The 21,006-nt window shown below is 45.4% G+C and overlaps 1 protein-coding gene across 3 annotated transcripts in view; it reads left to right on the plus strand.

The window, feature by feature from the left end:
• LOC138455382 (polycystin-1-like protein 2) overlaps window positions 1-21,006 on the plus strand; it is a 900,768-nt gene that overhangs the window by 592,020 nt on the left and 287,742 nt on the right. The gene's annotated exons all lie outside the window — the stretch shown is intronic.

The raw sequence follows: 21,006 nt of genomic DNA on the forward strand, positions 1-21,006 counted from the left end.
AATGCTACACAGATCTCAGCCTGATCCTAAGGGGTTCATCAGGAGAAGCCAAGGAGTCGCCCCAGTGACCTCATGACATAGCTCAGCCAATGGGATCTGCGCCATTTTACAGTCTTGTTTCTGTTCTGCATAACTTGCGCCCAAATCCATTGTGCGTACAGGGAGACAAAAATGCCTTTATGGAGTTCTGTTGTGCTGCATTCGCCATGCGTTTTTCTGAAGAGCGTCGTTTTAGATCGATCTGCCTCGCTGTCACATTTAAACGCGGTCCATTTGCCTGCTTGTCTGTCAGCCTATCACTGCAACCTGTTCCTCGCATGCCTCAGTATTTGGGTGGGAACCCCTCTCGGCTATCCATGCTCCCCATTTCCCCTCCAATTCTCCACCTGTGGCCGATTATGTGTTCCTTCCTTTATGTGCCACACCAGAATCTTTTCCCCTCTCTCGCTCTACCGTTTGTTTGCCTGTTCCAACATGGCACTTGGCAGGGTTGCAGACGCTTTTCTCCTGTCCTACCCCATTGGTGTGGGAACAGAGGAGCTTTCTTGTGGCAATTCATCCATGCTTATAGGTTTAAAAACTTGTTTTTCCCCTTTAACGAGGTCGTTTGGCTTTGAATGTGCTCATTAAATCCTTTTTTGGATTATAAGCCATAATCCCATTTTAAGCATCCGCCCCAGCTGTAATCCTTTTATTCATCACTAAAATCGTACAGTGGAGGAAACCCTCCCAGTAGATTTCGGTTGCTGCCTTCAGATGGAACCCCATAATCTACAACTATCCAGTGTAGAAACCGTCTTTACCCCAAAATGGCTACATCGAATGGGAACGTTCTCTTCCTTCTCTTTCATTGCTCTGGTGCTCCCTCCTAAATCCTGCCTCTTCCTCCTTCACGCCCCACAGCAGAACCTCACTTGCCCTCCTTGATAGAGTGCATTGCAGGGAGCGGATCAGGTACATAACACCTCCCGCACACTTATCTTAATGCGGCTACATCTCTTCGACTATTGTTCCTGGTTTCCTGGTTTTCCTTCTAGGAGCGCTTCCTGAGTGTTAAGACACAACTTCTTCCCTTTGTGTAGTCACAGGTTCTTCTCCTTCTTCCCTGGGTTCTGTGTAGTATTTCTTCCCACTTTTCACTGTGTATGCTTTTCACTATGATGCTCTGTGAATTGTCGGAAATTTCGATGCACTGCTTGCTGCATTCGTGATCATGGTTCCTTTCTGAGCGGTCTTTTGGAGTGGTTCAGGTAAATATTTGGAGTCAGTTTTCCTCCTCTCTCTTTGAGGCACTACTGCCTCTTCGCCTATTTGAAGTTCTTTGTCATGTCTGGCATTTCTTCTTCAGTCCCAGTGTATCTTGGCCTATTGTTTTCTAGTGAGTCTCTTGTTCTGATATCTAAATCACTGTCTTCTTTTGGAACAAGGCCTCTGGTAAATTGTGTTATCAAGGGCCCTTGCATCTTTAAAGGATAGTTCCGGGACTTTTTTTTTATTGTCCCTACGGTTCGGCCATGTGTTTTTAAGCATAAATCGGTAGATCGTAGAAAACTTTCCTATGGACCTTACCCGACTTTTCGTCCATTAACGCACTCGAAATCAGCCGCCATTTTCTGATAATCCTATCATTTCCCCCCATCGACCCGGCTCACCTGCTTTTGCGGCACTAAATCAAATCCCCCGCCCCTGAAACAGACTTTATCAAAACATTCATATTCCCCGCCTCTATCCGTGACGTGACTGTGCTGCGTAGGCAAACGCGCCCAGGCGTCTTCTACGTGACTCCACACAGAACCTGGAAACCAACACAGATCAGCTCACAACACAGCGCGCCACAATTCGGAATATGAAAGTGTACTTTTAAATCAAACCGCAAGATTGTAAATTTGGTAAAGTACATTTATTTGACATCAAATGTTTAGAGAATATTCAGCGATTTGCATTTTTATTTGCTCACGTTCCAAAAAGTTCGTTTTGAGGCACGCGATGTTCCTTTGCTGTACACAGGGTCTTAGATCATCTCACAATACAGCGCCACAATTCGGAATATGAAACTGTGGTTTAAAAGCAAACGGCAAGATTGTCCATTTGGCAAAGTACATTTATTGGACATCAAATGTTTAGAGAATATTCTGCGATTTGCATTTTTCTTTGCTCTCGATCCAAAATAGTTCGTCTTGAGGCAAGTGATGTTCGTGTGCAGTACACAGGGTGTTGGTTTACGATAAAATAAGCTCTTCGGTCGCACTGATAATCGCATGGCTGTTCCAACAACGAGGCACTAGGCCACCACAACGGTCTGTATGTTGCATCTAGCCGTTAGTACCGCGTAAGGGCATACTTGTACTTGGCGATCGTCCCATAAAATGGTCAGGGTGCTAACGTTGTTCACGCGGAGAAGCAACTGGCGGTTATAAAACCCATCCGCCGGTGTCTGGTACTCGTGACACGGACAATAATGAAGGATGTACCTGTTTTAAAAACATAAAAAATGAAATTAGTCTCACCATCAGATCTTTATTAAAATTATTCATTTTATATATTAGGTCGGGAAATTATTTCATAGCTAGGACAGTGCAACTGGGTATTATACGTCAAGGGGGGGCTGTAGGATACTGAGACAGTCCCCCAGTGCAGGGGTTGACAGGGAGGCAGTGCAGGTGGAGAGTGGAAGGGCCCAGGACCGAGGTCGCAGACAGTGGACCAGTTGTAGCAGGGGAGAGGGAGAGAGAAAGCAGAAGCAAAGAGGAAGGTTTTGAGGTGCTTCCGTAAAAGGAGATGGTTCTCCTCAAGATAGTGCGCGGTACAAAACAATATGTCACATAGAACGAACAAGTACAACTTAACCCGTCTTTAAAGCTACTGTATAGTAATTAAATTGCGGTATAAACTCATCTAAAGAGTTACTTACATTATATTTGCATTTTCCATTGTGTCTGTGCGTAGGGCAGCCCCGAAATACCACTCCTTCTATGCCGACGTTATTTCTTCTAATGAACGAACATTAAATGGCTATCGTTTCTGAAATTTTATTCATTATCGTTTCTTACGTTATTGCACCACACCCCCAAAAAGAAGTCTTTCGGGATGGTCCCGGCCTGTCAAGGTCAAATAACAATAGAACCTTATACTGAGTCGTGGGCCATTCCGGCACCCGAGCAAAAAATCAAAGCAACTGACCTTCACTTTGAACGAGCACACATTCCTAGTTAGCTACATTCAGTGTAATTTACACTCCATCTTTGCATTTTGTCTGCGTGCTTTGCAGCCCCAGAGAACCATAAATACGGAGACATTCTATATTTTTTGAAAAATGATTTATATTACTGTTTGGTTTAATTTAATGCGCAAATGAACAAGGTTGGATAGACACATTGCATGTACACTGAGAAATCACTTTTATTTACACAATACATAGCTACACATATTCAATGGGCCTGCGACATGAGGAGACTCGAGAGCAAAGTCACAGGTGACACCCGGGTGGTTCATTTAAACCGTGATGTGTATTTCTCAATGAGCTCTTCTTTAGGTGGACATGGAACAGAGGCAATGTTGGGTGGCAATGCAGTTGTCCCCTGCACAGGTTCGTTCACAACTCCATTTATGTGGCTATCTAGGACGTCAACAATAAGTCTCTCAATAAACTCATATTGCATATCCTCAAACACTGGTTTGATCACCCATTGTTTACTTCTTTTAGTGAAGGCCTTATTGTAGCGAAGCGTCCCTAAAGTTCCGGTCGTCCTACTTTGTTGACGGCCAACATTATGGTTATGTGCCAAGACCGCTAGAAGAGTCCGATTTATCATGCCCTCCATGCCGAAATGCAATCGTTTCGGCCTGTACTTTAGGCACATATTGTGGAACACCTCCAAATCTCCTGTGTGGCAGAATTCCGTGAGTCCCCTCAAATCTCTTGTTATAGTTTTATCAAATACAATCTTTTCAATGGCTTTGTGAGTGGGTGATGAAGGAATCAACCACTTCTTCTTCCGTGCCTCCTCTGTGGACAAATGGCCATGTTCACAATTGTGGAAATGTTGGTTTGTGGTCCAGCGGTGAACGTTGCTACAGTGTAACATTACTGACCGCCATTTTTCCAGTAGAATTTCCAACGACCCTCCACATGTTTTTGAGCTCCACCAAAGATGGTTGCTGATTGACTTGGACCACTGTGAAATACCTTGCATATCTTTTTTTTTACCTGCAGCCGACATTTTTTTATTGATTGTTTTTGCAAGATGACAAACGTCAAATTGGTGATTTATATTTTTGTACTCTTCTCTCATTGTCTTGGCAATTGAAACGTGTCTGTCCGTGGCTATCAGGTCGATCACCATTCCCCGCGATTGTAGTTCTTGCAATGATGCTACAAAGCAAACTTTCTCCATGGCCACTGAGGATGTACTTTGTGACACCTGCACGACCACCGAACTCACAATTTTCTTACTTTCCATCTCCTGAAAGTGGTAGGTGCAGTACTTGGCTGAAAATCCTGGGCTGTCGCACTGTCCATCACCGGCTAGCCTGAACCGTTTGCCCGCGAATGTACTATCAATCGACATTTTTTCCATTCTCCAAGCTTCGCTAATGGCTGGAAATAGATAATCGGTTTGGTATTTGTAGAACTGAGTTTTCGCAATGAAATGGATTCCCACAAACTGAAAGAAAGACTCTAACTTTTTAAAACTTGAACCACTAAAAAGTGCAGCCGCTGCACAAAGTAGATTGCCTGCTGGCAGTTGCCCCAGCATGGGTTGTGCAGACCATGAGAAAGGATGATATTTTGTACAGGTGGCATGTATTTTAAGGTTAGTGCCTCGAATTGCACGAGTCACATTAATCAATGGCTCCCCACATACTTCCCCACCAACCGAATGCCCACATTTCATCCGAATAATAATATCAATCAAACAACTATCGAATACAATGAATTTGGCCTCTTTCCTTATACTGTCACTCTGCATCCCAGCTGGTTCGGCCTGTAACGTTGAGGACATGTCACTCACATGAAAGGTAGAATCTCTGATATCGTCTTCCGCTATGTTCAGTGATATTGATGGTGTTTCATTGTCGTCCACTTCATTCTCTTCCATTGCAACATCTGTTCCTTCTCCGGCGATGGGTGAATAAAACAATTTCTTCAACTTTCTCGCGGTCTTAGTTTTTGCGGGTGTGGATTCTGTGAATTGATCTCCGACTGCATCCGAACTACCAGGAGAACATTCACTATCAATGGCTGGATGTGGTATAGCTCCGTTGTCAATCACTTCATATTCTTCCCATTGGCACGATGCATCTCCAGTCTCAAGTCCCTGCCAAAAGGTTTGACAAGCAACATCTCTCGTTCGCTTCACTGTCTGTGTAGATCTAGTTCGTACACCCACTCGCAACTAGAGGACAGAGTGGAAAAGGGATGTTCAGTTTAAACACAACTTACAGTATTGAACTATTAACAGTGAAAAACAACATAATATAGTGACCAGGACACTAACCTTCTTTTGCTTTCTTTTCTTTGAAACTTTCTTGCCTCGAACTTCAACATCGGGACGCTGTTGCTCCGACTCGTGTGTGCATGTCTCCACTTCCTCTTGCGCTGCAACGACTATATTTTCATGATAAGCACATCCATCACGCACTGACGCTCCATCGACTCCCTGAAACATAGAACTTTCATTAGTATGTATAATAATATTGAAAACACAAAATGTACTTGGGGACCAATACCCACGTACATCTCAATAGCAAAACACGAATGAACGCTTTGTGTAGAACATTCAAACGACAATTATTCACGCATTGTTGATCTAGTTAGATGGAACTGTCAAGATCCATACCTCGGGCTCCTCATAGACTTCCATTGATAATATTATTGAAGATGATTCTTCAGTAACTCCCTGAAACACAGTAATTGCATTAGTATGGTTTTCTATTTTGTTAAAAAGAACATACACTTTGTGCAGGCGTCAACGGCTCATCTAAATAGACCTGCACAAATGATCAGTTGTCTAAAATAAATAATGGCTATCTAAATATGATTCGATTTGCTCGATCGTTGGAAGTGTCACCACCCAGAGATCTGCATCAACTACTAGGGGTGATGTTCTTGTAGAAGAAGCTCCGTCATCTCCCTGAAACATAGTACTTGCGTTAATAAAGAAGGAAGTATAGCGGATGTAATCACGTCATATGATTTCGCTTGATCGAACTGTCAGTATCCATACCTCGAAATGCATAAGAACATCAAGGGACGATGTAACTGCGGTGCACACTTCTGCAAGCTGTTGCGCCGACCCGTAACTGCATGCTCCCCCTTCTTCTTGGACTAATGCTCCATCGACTCCCTGAAACATAGGACTTTCATTTGTAATGAACACAATATTGAAAAAATAAGACACATAGGAGGGCGACGACAGAAGGACATATCAATGGCTAAAAACGAAAGAAACATTGTGTGTAACAATCACGCTACAAGAATGCAAGATCTGATGATCGCCATCGATGGAACTGTCCGGAAACGTACCTCGAGCATCTGAGTGACATCAACGGTTGTCGTCAATGCGTTGGACTCCTCAGCATCTCCCTGAAAGACAGTACTTGCATTATTTTGGATAACAATAATTATAACTGAAAACAAAGACTAGAGGACGAGTACAAGGGTGTACCATTAGGTAAAATAATCACACAATAAATTAAAACTATTGATTTACATGCCTAAAACAAGTCAGTGGCAGAATAGCTAAGTAAGATTACCCGATAGGCGCTTGAAGTGGCTGATGACTGCAATAACGACACGGATGGAGAATCTTCCGCCTTCATATTGAGTGGATACATAAATGGGGAAATTATTGTTAGCTAATGCTACACACTACCGCAAGGCCGAGAGATAAATATGTAAACTTGACTCACCAGTGGAGGGATGTGTACGAATAGAGTGGGAATAGCGGTTGAGAGCAATTTTCGCTTCGCTCGCGGTGTGTTCTTCTTTATTAGCAATGATGTGGAGTACATGTCTGAGGTAAAGTGCCTGCTGCAGATGCGGTATCGATCACTCCTCTTGTCCGCAAAGACTTCTAGGACTCTACTTTCAAGCTCAGACGGTGGATATCCGCAATATCGGACCCATTCTATTATCTGATCTATTGTCTTAGGGAAATCATGCATTATAGTACCTTCAGATTTACTATGAGTCTTCGAAGGGCAACCGCCAATGGAACAGGCAGGCATTGTGGAAAGTTCTGAAAAGTAAAGATCAACAATTCTCTATGAATACCAATGTGTTAAAAAATTAAATGACACATAAAAGGTTCAATGCAAGGTTCGTTTTGGTTCTTGGAACTATACACGTTATTCACATGCGGATAAGTATTTGAATAACTTTAAAAAAATAGAAAAATAATTTGACTAAACTCAGAACATGTGACTAGTTCCTTGCATGTACTGTCTTGAACGAAAAGAAATTGGACGCAAAATGATTATGGTACATGGCCTTACCTTGACGAACAAACAGTTAGATGCAGGGATCAGAGTAGTTTCTTGTCGTAGAACAGGGAGCAGTTCACAGGTTTGCAAACTGACGAGTTTCCTCGAAGTGGTCACGGAAGTTCACAGAGACGAAGAGCAGATAACCAGCACCTTCACGGGTTGACTAGCAAAGCGCAAAGAAGTTCTCATTAGAAATATGAAGTGGGTTATAAAGAATTCGAAACAGGGGTGTGTTTGTGAATGAATGACGTGTATATGTCGTGGCATTATGCGGTTTGCAGGGGGGCGTCCAGCGTGAGGGGGGATGCTTGGCAGGAGACAGGGGGTCTGGAGGTAGACATGGAAACAACAACCCATGCTCTATAGACCACTTTTAAGTGTACATGCTATTTGGCACCTCTTGTCCTTTATCGCTCCCTGACAGCTCCACTTGCCAGCACAAGTACCCCGGTGCGAACTGCCTTTGATAGGGCGGGGGGTCGATTGGGGCGGTGGTCGTGCAGACAAGACACAGGAAGACTCGTGAATGGAGACACACTTATGTGGATTGCAGGGGGGCGTTCAGCGTGAGGGGGGATGCTTGGCAGGAGACACGGGGTCTGGAGGTAGACATGGGAACAACAACCCATGCTCTATAGACCACTTTGAAGTGTACATGCTATTTGGCACCTCTTGGCCTTTATCGCTCCCTGACAGCTCCACTTGCCAGCGCAAGTACCCCGGTGCGAACTGCCTTTGATAGGGCGGGGGGGTGGATTGGGGTGGTGGTCGTGCAGACAAGACTCGTTTGCCGCAGGGCCTCACCAAGGAGAGGCCATCTAACTGCATGTAAGAGGCAGGCTGCAGGATCTAGTACATGGAAGGCAGGGGGGTGAGTTTATAAATACCTCAGCCTCCCAGGAGAATATATGGGTGCAGTTCACCCTGGAGACCCTGGATGCCTAGGCAGTTAGTCAGCAGCAGGCTGGCCTGTGGTGGCAAGGCGGCACGGGCCAGAGGGGGTCATCTCTGTACCCGGTGCCCAAAAGGATGATTTATTATGATCAACCATATTGATTATTTACCTATAACCATGTTTTGTATCAATAAAATCCAACAGCCTTTTATTGCAAACGCTTGAACAAAGTGGTGTGGTAAGTATTTTTGGGGGAGGAGGCAAGGCCGGGAGGCTTGATGCCAACCCGCAAAATAACATATGTATGTCTGCTGCATATGGGTTCAACGGTTATGTGGATTGAAGGTGGGCGGCCAGCGTGAGGGAGGATGCTGGCCGGAGACATGTGGTGTGACAAGACAAGGCACAGGAAGACTATTCTATTCAATGGAGACACACTAGATTCATTTAAAAAATCAAAACAACCATTGTTAAAATATATGTTGGGTTTTATTTTAGATCTTAATTTCAATTGAACATAAATAATAAACATTACACATTGTAAAGTTCCGGTTGCAGCACATCCAGGGAAAATCCGCGGTATTGTCCACTGTCGCTGGGGAAATGTTGTCTAATGGCAAGTACCGCACAGGCAGGTATTACTCTCCGAACGCGGTGTCCGAGCCTCCCGTGAAGCCACCAAGTGAAGCAACGATAGGCCACCAGCCTGTACCACCTGTGAAAAAGAAAGATGCAAACTGTATTAAAATGACAAAACTTTCTTATCAATGTCGATTCAGGTAAAAAATGTCATTCTGCTTTGAAAAAAATTCTATCTAGAAAATGCACAATATGGAACCAAGTGGCATCACTGACATCACAACCAGAGTATACTTATTCGTTGCTCGGATTACGCGGACGAACAGTGCCGCGAAGTTCGTGCATAAGCACCATCATCATCCTCAACACGGTCCGTGAGAGGCAGGCTTCCCTGAACTCTGGCAGCTTGGTGATGCATTGCGGACTTGGCTCGCCTTCCGAAATGTAGGCCAAGCACCCGGAATTTTCACGGCAGCAGCAGTTCTCCTCCTCAGTTGGCATTAGCTCGCACCGATTGCACGTGCAGCAGGTGGAGACACCGTCCATGCGACATGGTTCAGGCTCTTCATCCGTTGACTGGTCCTCCCAACTGCCGTCCGAATCCCCATCGTTTTCGCGTGCTTGCCTTTCCAGTAGTTCCTCCTCGGTGTACTCGGGCTCATACATATACGGCATTATTGTAGCCATTGTGTGGTAAAGAAAGTAAAATAATTTACAGAGATGGTACAGGTGTTCACAAGGCCTAGAAGCGGCGAAGGTAGCTGACCAGAGCACAGAAACGAGTCACAGAATACTCAAAGTAACACAGAGAGAGTAATGGAATTGAAAATCTGCTGCTGTGTGTTGTGAAACGGTGTGTTTATACTTATTGAGGAAAGAGGCGTCCTGCCATTTCCATGGCGACACGTCATTAGCTGAGGCGCAGCGATTGTTGACACGAAACGTGCTTTGGCGTTGGGAAATGGGCGGTACGCGTCTGCTGATGTCTGTTTCAGGGGCGGGGGATTTGATTTAGTGCCGCAAAAGCAGGTGAGCCAGGTCGATGGGGGGAAATGATAGGATTATCAGAAAATGGCGGCTGATTTCGAGTGTGTTAATGGACGAAAAGTCGGGTAAGGTCCATAGGAAAGTTTTCTACGATCTACCGATTTATGCTTAAAACACATGGCCGAACCGTAGGGACAATAAAAAAAAAGTCCCGGAACTATCCTTTAAGCAGTGGCATACCTGCGTCTTAAAGCAGAGCTGAGCGGTATTGTTGTTGCATTCTGTATAGGGCTTTTTGACACATTACAGAACAACGTGAGCGAAGAGACGTGGGTCAAGTTCTTTGAAGACCTGAGCAAACCCCCCCGTAACTCCAACTACATGCTTTGAACATCAAGGTACAACAGCTTGGGAAATTCCAGGGGACATTGAAACCATCACGAGCAAAATCAATAAATTAAAAAATTCTAGGGCCCCAGGTCCCGATGGAATAACGAACCTTGATTTGAAGAACAATGTGGAGGCTTGGGCACCCCTCATCAGCCAAATCTTTCAGAACTGCAACCAAAATAACACAGTTCCTTCTTCCTGGAAGACAGCAAATGTTGTATCTATTTTTAAAAGAGAAGCAAAAGAAGAACCTAGGCATTACCGCCCAATAGCGCTCTTCGACATCATTGACAAGGTATTTGGGTCATGTGTTCTGAATGCACTACAGATCTGGTTGAAAGAATCAGACCTCATCGAGCAGTACCAGACAGGTTTTGTAAAAAATATAGGCACAACAGCAAACATCCTTCTCCTGAGCAGCCTTAAAGCTAAAGGGCAACAAGGTAGCCCTCGAGTCTTTATGGCTTTTGTAGATCTCGTATAAGCCTTTGACCGAGTGAACAGGGACCACCTTTGGAAGAAACTAATATGCAAGGAGTGTCCAGAAAAAATCTTGGTGCCTATCAAAGCACTGTATGAAGGAACATCAATGAGAATCAGACTGAATGGGGCAGGTGACCTATCAAAGGAAATTCAGACTTTCTGCTGAGTGAAACAAGGCTGCCCATTAGCCCCGGCCTTATAAAACGCCTATACAGCAGACTTCGAAGAGTGGGCAAACAACATCAGAAGCTTTCCCCCTACAATAGGCGAAGCTAAAGTCTCACAAATCCTCTACGCAGACGACATCATCTTATTAGATAAAACCGAAATCGGCCTGCAAAGGCAATTGAATAGTTTGCTAGAATACCTGACGACAAATAACCTGGAACTAAACAAGACCAAAACCAAAATAATGGTGTTTGAAACATCGACCAGGACAGATGAAAAAGGAAAATGGTACGTGACTGAGGAAAAACTAGAAAACGTCAAAAGCTTTAAATATCTTGGAGTGACGTTAAGTAACAGCATTCTGGAACTTCCAATTCAGGAGACTCTAAGTGAAAAAATGAAGTCCCTGTCTTATCAAGCAAAGGCAGAGGACAGGAAGTTTGGCGATTCTCTCTCATTCCAGTGATGTCCTTCTTCAAGGCAAAAGTAGTACCAAGCATAACGTATGTCACTGAAGCAATGCCACAAATCCCAAAACAGATCTGGGACAAACTCGAAGGCTACTTTTGGAGACAGGTGCTCAGCCTCCTGCAATCAGTACCGATATCGCTAATCGGGTGAGAACTATGCCTAACCTCCTTGAAGAGAACTGTTGCAAGAAACACCATGATGCTGAATAGGAAAATCATCATGGAGCACAAACCAAACAATTTTGAAATCATAAAAAACAAACTGGACAAAGGAAAGAATAAAATCCTGTCATCATGGGCGGCGGGGCGTACTAACCTCCTTGATGAAGTAGCCTGACGGAGGAAACGTTTATAGGAAATCCAGTCAAGGTGTCAAAGAAACTGATGGAACTAGACTGGATTAGAACGCAAGAGACCGCAGCAACATACAAATCAACTAATAACTTACCCACCATCGAATGAAAATCAGCGAAGTGAGAGGATATTTGAAAACATTTCCAGACAGAAAACTGGGATGCACCTTCCTGAGAACCAGATTGAATGTGGTGCGGACAAATGAGATAATGGTGATTAGAGGTGAATCCTCTACTAATGAATGTCGCTTCTGCAGCACAAATCAGGTAGGGACAATACAGCATTTACTGTTGACCTGCACTGGCACGCAAGGAGCCAGGGACACCCACTTAAGGAAAATTCTGAAATCAACAAGTACACTTGATGAAGAATCATGGTGGACAATGCTTATGAGTGGCAAAAAAACCAACTGGACCATCGCGGTGCCCCTATTTCTAAATAAAATTGGACTTTCATAGAGAATCACAGGGACTGCTGATTTGATAGACGTGAAGGACAGTTAACTCAACCTGGAACAAGGATTCCTATCCTTTGGACGCACTTTGGTGCACTTTTCATTTTGTAAAAATTGTAACACAATTAAACCAAATAAAATAAAAATAGGGCTTTTTGGAAGGACCAGCCCACAATTCAAGCCTTTTGTGCCCTTTTCTTTACTGGGCCATCATGAAACGTTAGCCCAGGACATTGACCTGTGTCCAAAATGGAGTGATCTTTCGATGGCTGAAACCTAGATATGTTTCTAGCCTCTTGATATCCGAGCCATTGAAAGTCAGACCATTATTTGATCTAACGATTGCTGGTATGCCACATTCCCTAAATATCTTGTCCAGAGTTTGGATAACGGTCTGAAAGTTTGGCAGTGGGATGATTTGTGTATTTGGGAATCTGGAGTATTCATCAATGGCAACCAATAGGTAGATTCCATCTTGTGTGCGTCGACAGCCATTTTCCGTGCGGTCCATGATTTGTGATGGGAGCCGTGGACTGGCCCATCAAGTGAATGGGCATGTTTTGCAGTGCTCTATAGCATCGCCAAAGGCCTCCCCATGTACGGGAACCACGTTGATTGCAGATGAGTGTCTTTGTATTGGCGAAGGCACAGTGTTCCAGATGTGCATTGTCAATAATCGATTTCCTTAGTGTGCGGGGCACAACTGGCTTCCATCCTCTCAGAAGTGAGATACTGGATACTGCACTTGTGCGTCTACTGTAGCCATGCGTTCCAGTCCCTTTGTGTTGACATAATGATGTTATGTTGCATAAGATTTGCGATCCTGCCCTTTGTTGTCTGGCTTGAGTGCTATGGCCATTTGAAGTGTGGGGTCTGTTTGGATGGCAGTGGTCAGCCTGGTTTCTGACAGGGAAGCACATTGGCACCATCTAGTGCAAGAATTCATCTTGTCTACATGGAGTCTGGTTTCATAACTGTATGCTAGTAAAGGACTCGTGCTGAAATCTCTTCCCTCGGCTTTTATTGGCCACCCATAAATACTATGGCCCTAGCTCTTAAATAATACGATAAGATGAATATATATATATATATATATATATATATATATATATATATATATATATATATATATATATATATATATATATATACATTAGCCCAATGAATAAAGAACAGCTAAACCAACTAATCACTAAAACCAGATATACAAGAAATAAAGAAAGGAAGAAGGTACTAACACTCATGATGCATGTGACGTGTTGCAAATGTGAGAGGAACATTTCAAATGTATTGAAGGTTTTACATTAATGACTCCAACTTTGATCTAATAACCTTCCAGACCCAAAAAGAGATAGATGGAGGCACTGTATACATAACGTAATAAAGATAACATACATATTTGAATGCAATGGCGTTCATGTATGTACAGGATAGATTCTCAGCAGCACCTCACTCACAGCAACCATAATGCTTAAGTCCTGATGAAGTACCAGGGTGGCTGGAAACCTGGGTTGGCTGTGACTGTGCTCTAAAACTGGAACATGCAGAAATAAAAGGAAGGCGAAATCACCTGTTTTAGTCTTCTTTTGGGATTCTCAACAGACAAGCAGGTAGCCTTCTGCGATTCTTTTTACACCAGGTTAATCAGTGCCCATGAGTACTAGTCCTTCCCATTCTTTATGATCACATAGTTGCCAACATTATCCCTTCCATTTCGTCTGTGCTTATTCAGTCCTGTACTTATTCTTTGCATTCTGGGACTTGTAGTTCACATTTCCCATTATAAAGTCCCAGAATGCAAAGAAAAACCCAGCACTGGACACACACCTGCAGTTTGGAATAGATCATGCTGGCAACTATGTGATTATAAATGAAGGTAAAAAATTGGGACATGGGATGCAGGTAATATACAGATTTATGATGCTTGTTAATCTGCTTTGAATCACAAGCTGTGCATATGGTCCGACATCCAGTGGTAACCGTGGAGTATTGCATCTTGTCTTTCGGGGACCGAAAGGAGACGTCGGTATAGGCATCTCTTTAACACTATGCCTATCGTTTCGTGTGGTGTACCCAAAATCCCTCACGCACCAAGGTCCCTCAGATTGTTTTTTTCCACCCAGATAACTGGTCGCCCTATTGCGGAGCTCTTTCATAAGAGACATTGTTATACCTTGTTATACCTTGCTTATCGACTTTGTCGATTATCCCCTGATATTAACTTTAACGGTGCTTCCTGTGGTACGCGGAAGACAACGGGGGACAACGGGGGACTTTCAATGACTAAGCCTGCGGTGGACTTCAATGCCGAAACTCCGGCGGCAGAGTCGTCCACGTGGCCGGGCCCTCTGGCCGGCCTAAACAGTAAGGAGAGTGGGGTCAGGGTGGTCATATCCTTTTAGCTATGTCTCTCCTCTTTCCCCCTCTTTGCCTTCTAGGTCTGGTCATCGCCTTTGTTACCTTTCGCTATGGAATGGACTCCATTAGGTTTTGACCCCCTTGCAGGGCCAGATACCCTTGGAAGGATGAGCACGGTAAGTGCAATAATTGTCTACCCCTTGACCACGACGAAGTGCGGCCTGTAGACTCCTTCGACCTAAAACACTTAAGGAGCACTGCGTTAAGTGGTGGGCAGCCTACGGCTTGTTGCGGGCTGGATCTTCTTCCCCCATTGCCGCACCCGCCGAAAGTGACAGGGGTACTAGTGATGACCAGGCATCCTTATCGGATGCCATAGACCTCACGACGGACACCTCTAGGTCTGCCACGCCCTTCCCTGACCCCGCTAGGCCTGACGCGAGTCACGCTATGGGGAAAATACCCGGCAACAAGAACGTACAAGATAAGAATCACACTAAACTCACAACCCCTGCCCGGGTTTCGACAGTATTGTCGAAACGGGTGAAAGCGCTGACAGGACTGACAAAAGTTTCGACGGGATCCTCTGATCTTCAGGATTAACAACCTTCCCCGCATCCGCAGCAGTGTCTTGCGACTGGGCCTTCAAAAAATAAGGGCGCTTCCTCCAAACCACATTCGGCCGTCGAAGCGCGCTCGTCTGATTCTCCGACGCCTTCTAAGGCCCCGGTAGGGGAAAAATCTACCGATAGGCCTATTAGTCGCCCGGTAGTAAAAAAATCTACTGCTAGGCCTCCTAGTCAGACAGCACGCCCCACTTCACCGGACATCGCCGAAAACATTGCTAGGATTGCTTCGGCAGTGAGGCTGAAGCCTAAAGACGCAACGAAGCACAAGGAAAGGGCCGCAGACACGTCAAAAGACGCGCCGCAACTTCCAGATGCTCAGGAAGGTTACGAGGAGAGTCAGGAGCATTTGGCTAGCTCTTTGGGAAACAAATTCCAGCGCCATAGGGAGGAAAGAGAACATTTTCCACCCTTTGACCCTTCTGGTTCATCTAAATGGGACCAGAGAAAAATGTGAAGAGTGCATGGACCATTTGGAAAAGTTTGTCTCACTTTCAAAGCAGCCTACCCCCAAGAGACTTCGGGAGGACCCTCCCTTTGTGATTGCTTCTAAATTTCCTAGAAATGTTGGACCTTCTCAAGAACAGTTCACTTCTATCCACCCAGAAGATGCGATCCAGATGGACACTTATCAGGACATTTATGATGAGCAAGAGGAGACTACCTTCCTACAAGACTACACTGTGGCTGACCAGGCGGATCCCACAGAAGGCTTAGAGGACACTCACCAGGTTGAGACTGAACTATGGGCACTCCCTACTCAAGAACAGGACACGGATGTCCTATGTTTGGATTCCCCTCCCTACACTCCAGCCTGCCAAGCTTCCCCAGTGGACGATCAGATGGCATTCAATGCCATCTCAAGAAAAGCAGCGGACTATTTTGAAATCGCCTCCCAGGAGGCCTTACCTGAACAAGATCTGAACAAGATTTTGTGGAGGATATTTTTAAAGAAACCCCCCCTCCAGCCAAGCCATACCCCTCCTGATCTCCATTAAAAGTAGATTGGCTTCTTCTTTGGTCACACCTGCCCAGACTAAGGCAATAACTGCAAGAGTGGAGAAATTATTTCGTCCATCGCCTTCTGACCCTACATATATTAAAGGCCACGCCACCCCCGACTCCCTAGTGGTTACCACCACCTGGAAACGGGCGGGAGTACCCCTTGCTATGGGAGAGACACCTGCCGATAAGGAGTCTAAAAGATTGTATGCCTTGGGTAAGCGAATTACCACAGCAGCTGCTTTTACCACACGCACAGCAAACAACACTACGTTGCATGCCAGTTATGCCGATACACAGTGGAACCTTATACAAGAAGGTCTCCAGGAGGTGCCTGAACCCGCAAGAGCCAGATTACTCACCATCGTGGCCGAGGGCAGGCAGGTCAACCAAAATGTACTAAAAAACACTCTATATACTGCAGAAACCTCAGGAAGATCCCTAGCTCAGGGCACCCTGCTCAAACAGCACACTTTGCTCCGAAACCCGGGCTTCAAGCCGGAGTTTCAGCAGCCCATATTAATGAACCTATCGAGGAGTCGAATCTCTTTGGTAAAGCAGTCTACGATGCTCTAGAAACTGCCAAAAAAGAGCACGAGGCTCTTAAATCCCTTCAGCAGATCACACAAAAATCCTCCCCCCAAAGGGCAAGCCATTCCTGACGGTCCTTTCGAGGCCAATCCCCTTCCGCACAAAACCTGTACAATACGGGAAACACCTGGAACTCAGGAGAAGCATCTAGCACCCCTGTCAACAATCCACCTAGGGGGCAGCGATGCAGAAAAGGCAGAGGCCCCAACTCCAGGGGAGCCACAGCCTCTGGTCAGAAATGGTCTACGGATCCAGGTCCCCTCCCATGTCACCCGGTCGGGGGGCGCTTAACATCTTTCCTTTCGGCATGGGAGGGGATTACATCAGACCAGTGGGTTCTAAAAACGGTCGCCCACGGGTACTGTGTGGCATTCGCCCAACCCCCACAATTCAGACTGTCCAGAGCACGACGCCTGACACCAGACCATCTGCGAATCCTAATACAAGAAGTAGGGGCACTTCTGGAAAAGGACGCCATAGAAGCTGTCCCTATTCTTCAGAAAAACCAGGATATTTATTCAGTGTACTTCCTTGTACCGAAAAAGGACCTTACCATGCGCCCTGTGTTAGACTTGCGCCCAGCAAGCAAATTTGTCAAACCACAAAAGTTTCCTATTGTAACCATCCAGGAAGTAATCCCGCTGTTGAAACAGGGGGATTACATGGCAACATTGGACATGAAAGATGCATACTTTCATATTTCGATGTTGCCAGTGCACAGAAAATATCTAAGGTTCATGATAGAGGACAGGCACTATCAATTCAAAGTACTCCCCTTCGGCATTGCCTCAGCGCCAAGAGTGTTTACGAAGGTCCTGGCAGTAGCAGCAGCACACCTGCGCAGACTATCCATCCCTTTTTACCCTAACCTCGACGACTGGCTCATAACAGTGGACACTTATGAAACGTGCCTAGTGAATGCTCAGAAGACAATAGACCTCCTGTTCAGTCTGGGATTCTCCATCAACGAGAAGAAATCCAGCTTAGACCCCAGTCAAGTCAAGCAATTTCTAGGGTCTCTGATTTGGACAAAGGACAGCCTCGTCTTCCTCTCCAACGAGAGGGTTCAGAACATGCTTTCTCAGATCCCTCAATATGTAGCCAGTCGGGAAGTGACGGTACGCAAGGCCATGCACTTGCTAGGTATGATGGCGTCATGCATTTACTTAGTTCCCCACGCGCAGCTGCGCATGCGTCCCATGAAAGAGTGGCTCAACAGCCAGTGGTGTCTCGCCAGCCCTCGTTCTCTCTCTGCACTGGTGATCGAGGGAAATCCTCTTGAAGTGGATGACCTTCACCCCTCCTGCAGAAGAAGCCACTCTCATGACTGGCGCATCTCTCACGGGGTGGGAGGCTCACCTGCTTCAGGAGACAGCACATGGAGTGTGGTCCCCACAAGTAGCATCCAACCATATACATCTGTTGGAACTGCTAGCGGTATTCAAAGCACTGAAGGCCATTCAGACACAGCTGTAGGGAAAGACAGTCCTGGTCCTGACGGACAGCACCACAGCCATGTATTACCTAAACAAACAGGGGGGCACACACTCTCCAGGGCTATCCAAGCTGTCCCACAACATTTGGATGTGGGCTCTCAAACACAGGATGTTCCTACTGTCCCAACATGTTCCAGTAGAACTCAATCTTCTAGCGGACGTGCTCAGCAGAGATTTCCCACTGCCCGTAGAATACGAATGGCGTCTGATGAAGACATCGTCTCCAACGTGCAGAGTGAGGCTACCCATAGATTGACCTGTTCACAACTCAGGAGAATGCCCAATTCCAAGATTACTCCTCCATGTACCCCCAGAACCGCTCCAAGGGGAACGGACTCTGGATAACATTGTCAGGGAAATATGTCTACGATTTTCCCCCGACTCCCCTACTCAACAAGATAGTACACAAGATGCACCAGGAACCAGTTACCATGATTTTGGTGGCCCCCATGTAGGCCTGCCAACCCTGGTTCACTCATCTAATGGAAATGTCCCTCTCCCTGCCGTGAGACTACCGTGCCCGCACAACATGTTGTCTCAGGACAGAGGGGAGACACTACACCCATGCCCGCAAACTCTGAACTTAGCGGCCTGGCTCCTGAGGTCATAGAGTTGGGACACCTCCAACTCCCTCAGAGATGCATGGACATACTCAGGGAGGCTAGAAAATCTAACACTCGGTATTGCCATTCCAGTAAATGGAAACGCTTTGTCATCTGGTGTAAGACCAAGGGTGTCAATCCCATTGACTGCTCGCCCACCCTTATTGTGTTATACCTAACTCATTTGTTAGACTCAGGTTTGGTTTTTAATTCCTTAAAAGTTCATCTAGTTGCTCTATCAGCCTACACTACGTCACAACAGAAAGTGTTGTGGTGGAAAATACCTGTTATTAAGGCTTTTATGGAAGGGGTTAAAGGAATTCAACACCCCATTTCTAACCCAGCTCCCAGATGGGATCTAAATGTGATTTTGACCAGTCTCACAGGGTCTCCGTTTGAACCAATGCATAAACCATGTCTAAAATACCTTACTTATAAGACAGCCTTCCTAGTGGCTATCACTTCTATTAGACGGGTTAGCGAACTACAGGCCCTTTCAGTTCTAGACCTTTTTGTTACAGTGCACAGGGATAAAGTGGTTCTGCGCACTCATCCCAGATTTGCGTCTAAATTCATCTCGAAGTTCCATCTGAACCAATCGATTGAACTACCCACTTTCTTCCAGAATCCCACTAGCATGGGCGAAAGAAGCCATTTTTACTTGGAAAGAATGAAACCACTGAGGAAGACAAACCAGTTTTTCATTTCAGTGGCAGCTGGTAGAGAAGGGGATCCTGTCTCTAAATCAGCTATATCAAGGTGGATTGTCAAATGCATCACACTGTGTTATACTCTTGCTAAGAGAGAACTGCCCTTCAAACCTAGAGCACACTCTACTCGGGGCACTGGTGCTTCCATTGCATTCATTGCAAATGTTCCCCTTGAGTCCATTTGCAAAGTGGCTACCTGGAGCTCTGTACACCCCTTTACAAAACAACATTGCCTAGACACTCATTCTAGATCTGATTCCCAGGTGGGACAAGCATTATTAAGACATCTTTTCACTACTGTTCCTTCTCATGACCCACCTCCATTTCTGGGTACTGCTTGCTAGTCTATGCACAGCATGTGATTCTAAGCAGATTAACAAGCATCAGAAGACATGCATTACTCACTGTAATGGTATTTCTGATGATTGTATCTGCTTAGATTCACATGAGCCCACCCTGCCTCCCCGCTCGGGTGGAAGGAACATAGACATGTTACTACTTTCTCTCTTTATGTACTCACTCACAATAGCCTTGGGCTCCCTCATGGCAGAAAAAATACAATCAGAGGTACCTCGGCATGTGAGGCATTTTGGGTACACTACACATCACAATAGGGATAGTGTTACAACCACGCCTATCCTGACGTCCCCTTTCGGTCCCCGAAAGACAAGATGCAATACTCTGCGGTTACCGCTGGATGTTCGACCATATGCACAGCATGTGAATCTAAGCAGATGCAATCATCAGAAATGCTATTACGGTGAGTAATGCATATCAAGGGCCAGAATACAGAAAATATGCATTGGTGCAAGTGCAATTTTGCATGGTATTAGCACAAGGGCAATGTTTGCCCTAGTGCAAAAAAACACTTCGGCCATATTAGAAAACCCTTGCTCGATTGTAAATGCAATTTTGCATGGTATTGGCACTAGGGCAAAGTTTGCCCTTAGCCAAAAACCTCATCTTTCAATGCATTTTGTGCCAGAGTAACGTTTGCCCTAGTACTAATACGCAATTATTATTAGCACTACGGCAAGGTTTGCCCCAATGCAAAAATCTATTGAAAGTGTATGTTCCTTGCAGTAGGGCACTTTTTGACCTTTTACTAATACCATGTAAAATTCCACGTGCTGTTGTGTAAAGGTTTTCTAATGTGGCCCAATGCGTTTGCACTAGTGCAAACTTTGCCCTAGTACTAATAGCACGCCCAATTGCACTTGGACCAGTGCAAAGTCTCTGCGATCTGACCCTGGTAGGCCAAATGACAGAAGGCCCTGCTGTTTAGCATACCAGTGACCATCACTTACAGTGTGCACAGATACAAAGAACAGGGGTCACTTTCTCATACAGGCC

The sequence above is a fragment of the Ambystoma mexicanum genome, chromosome 1p (assembly GCF_040938575.1).
Source record: "Ambystoma mexicanum isolate Mex_15411 chromosome 1p, UKY_AmexF1_1, whole genome shotgun sequence".
NCBI lineage: Eukaryota > Metazoa > Chordata > Amphibia > Caudata > Ambystomatidae > Ambystoma > Ambystoma mexicanum.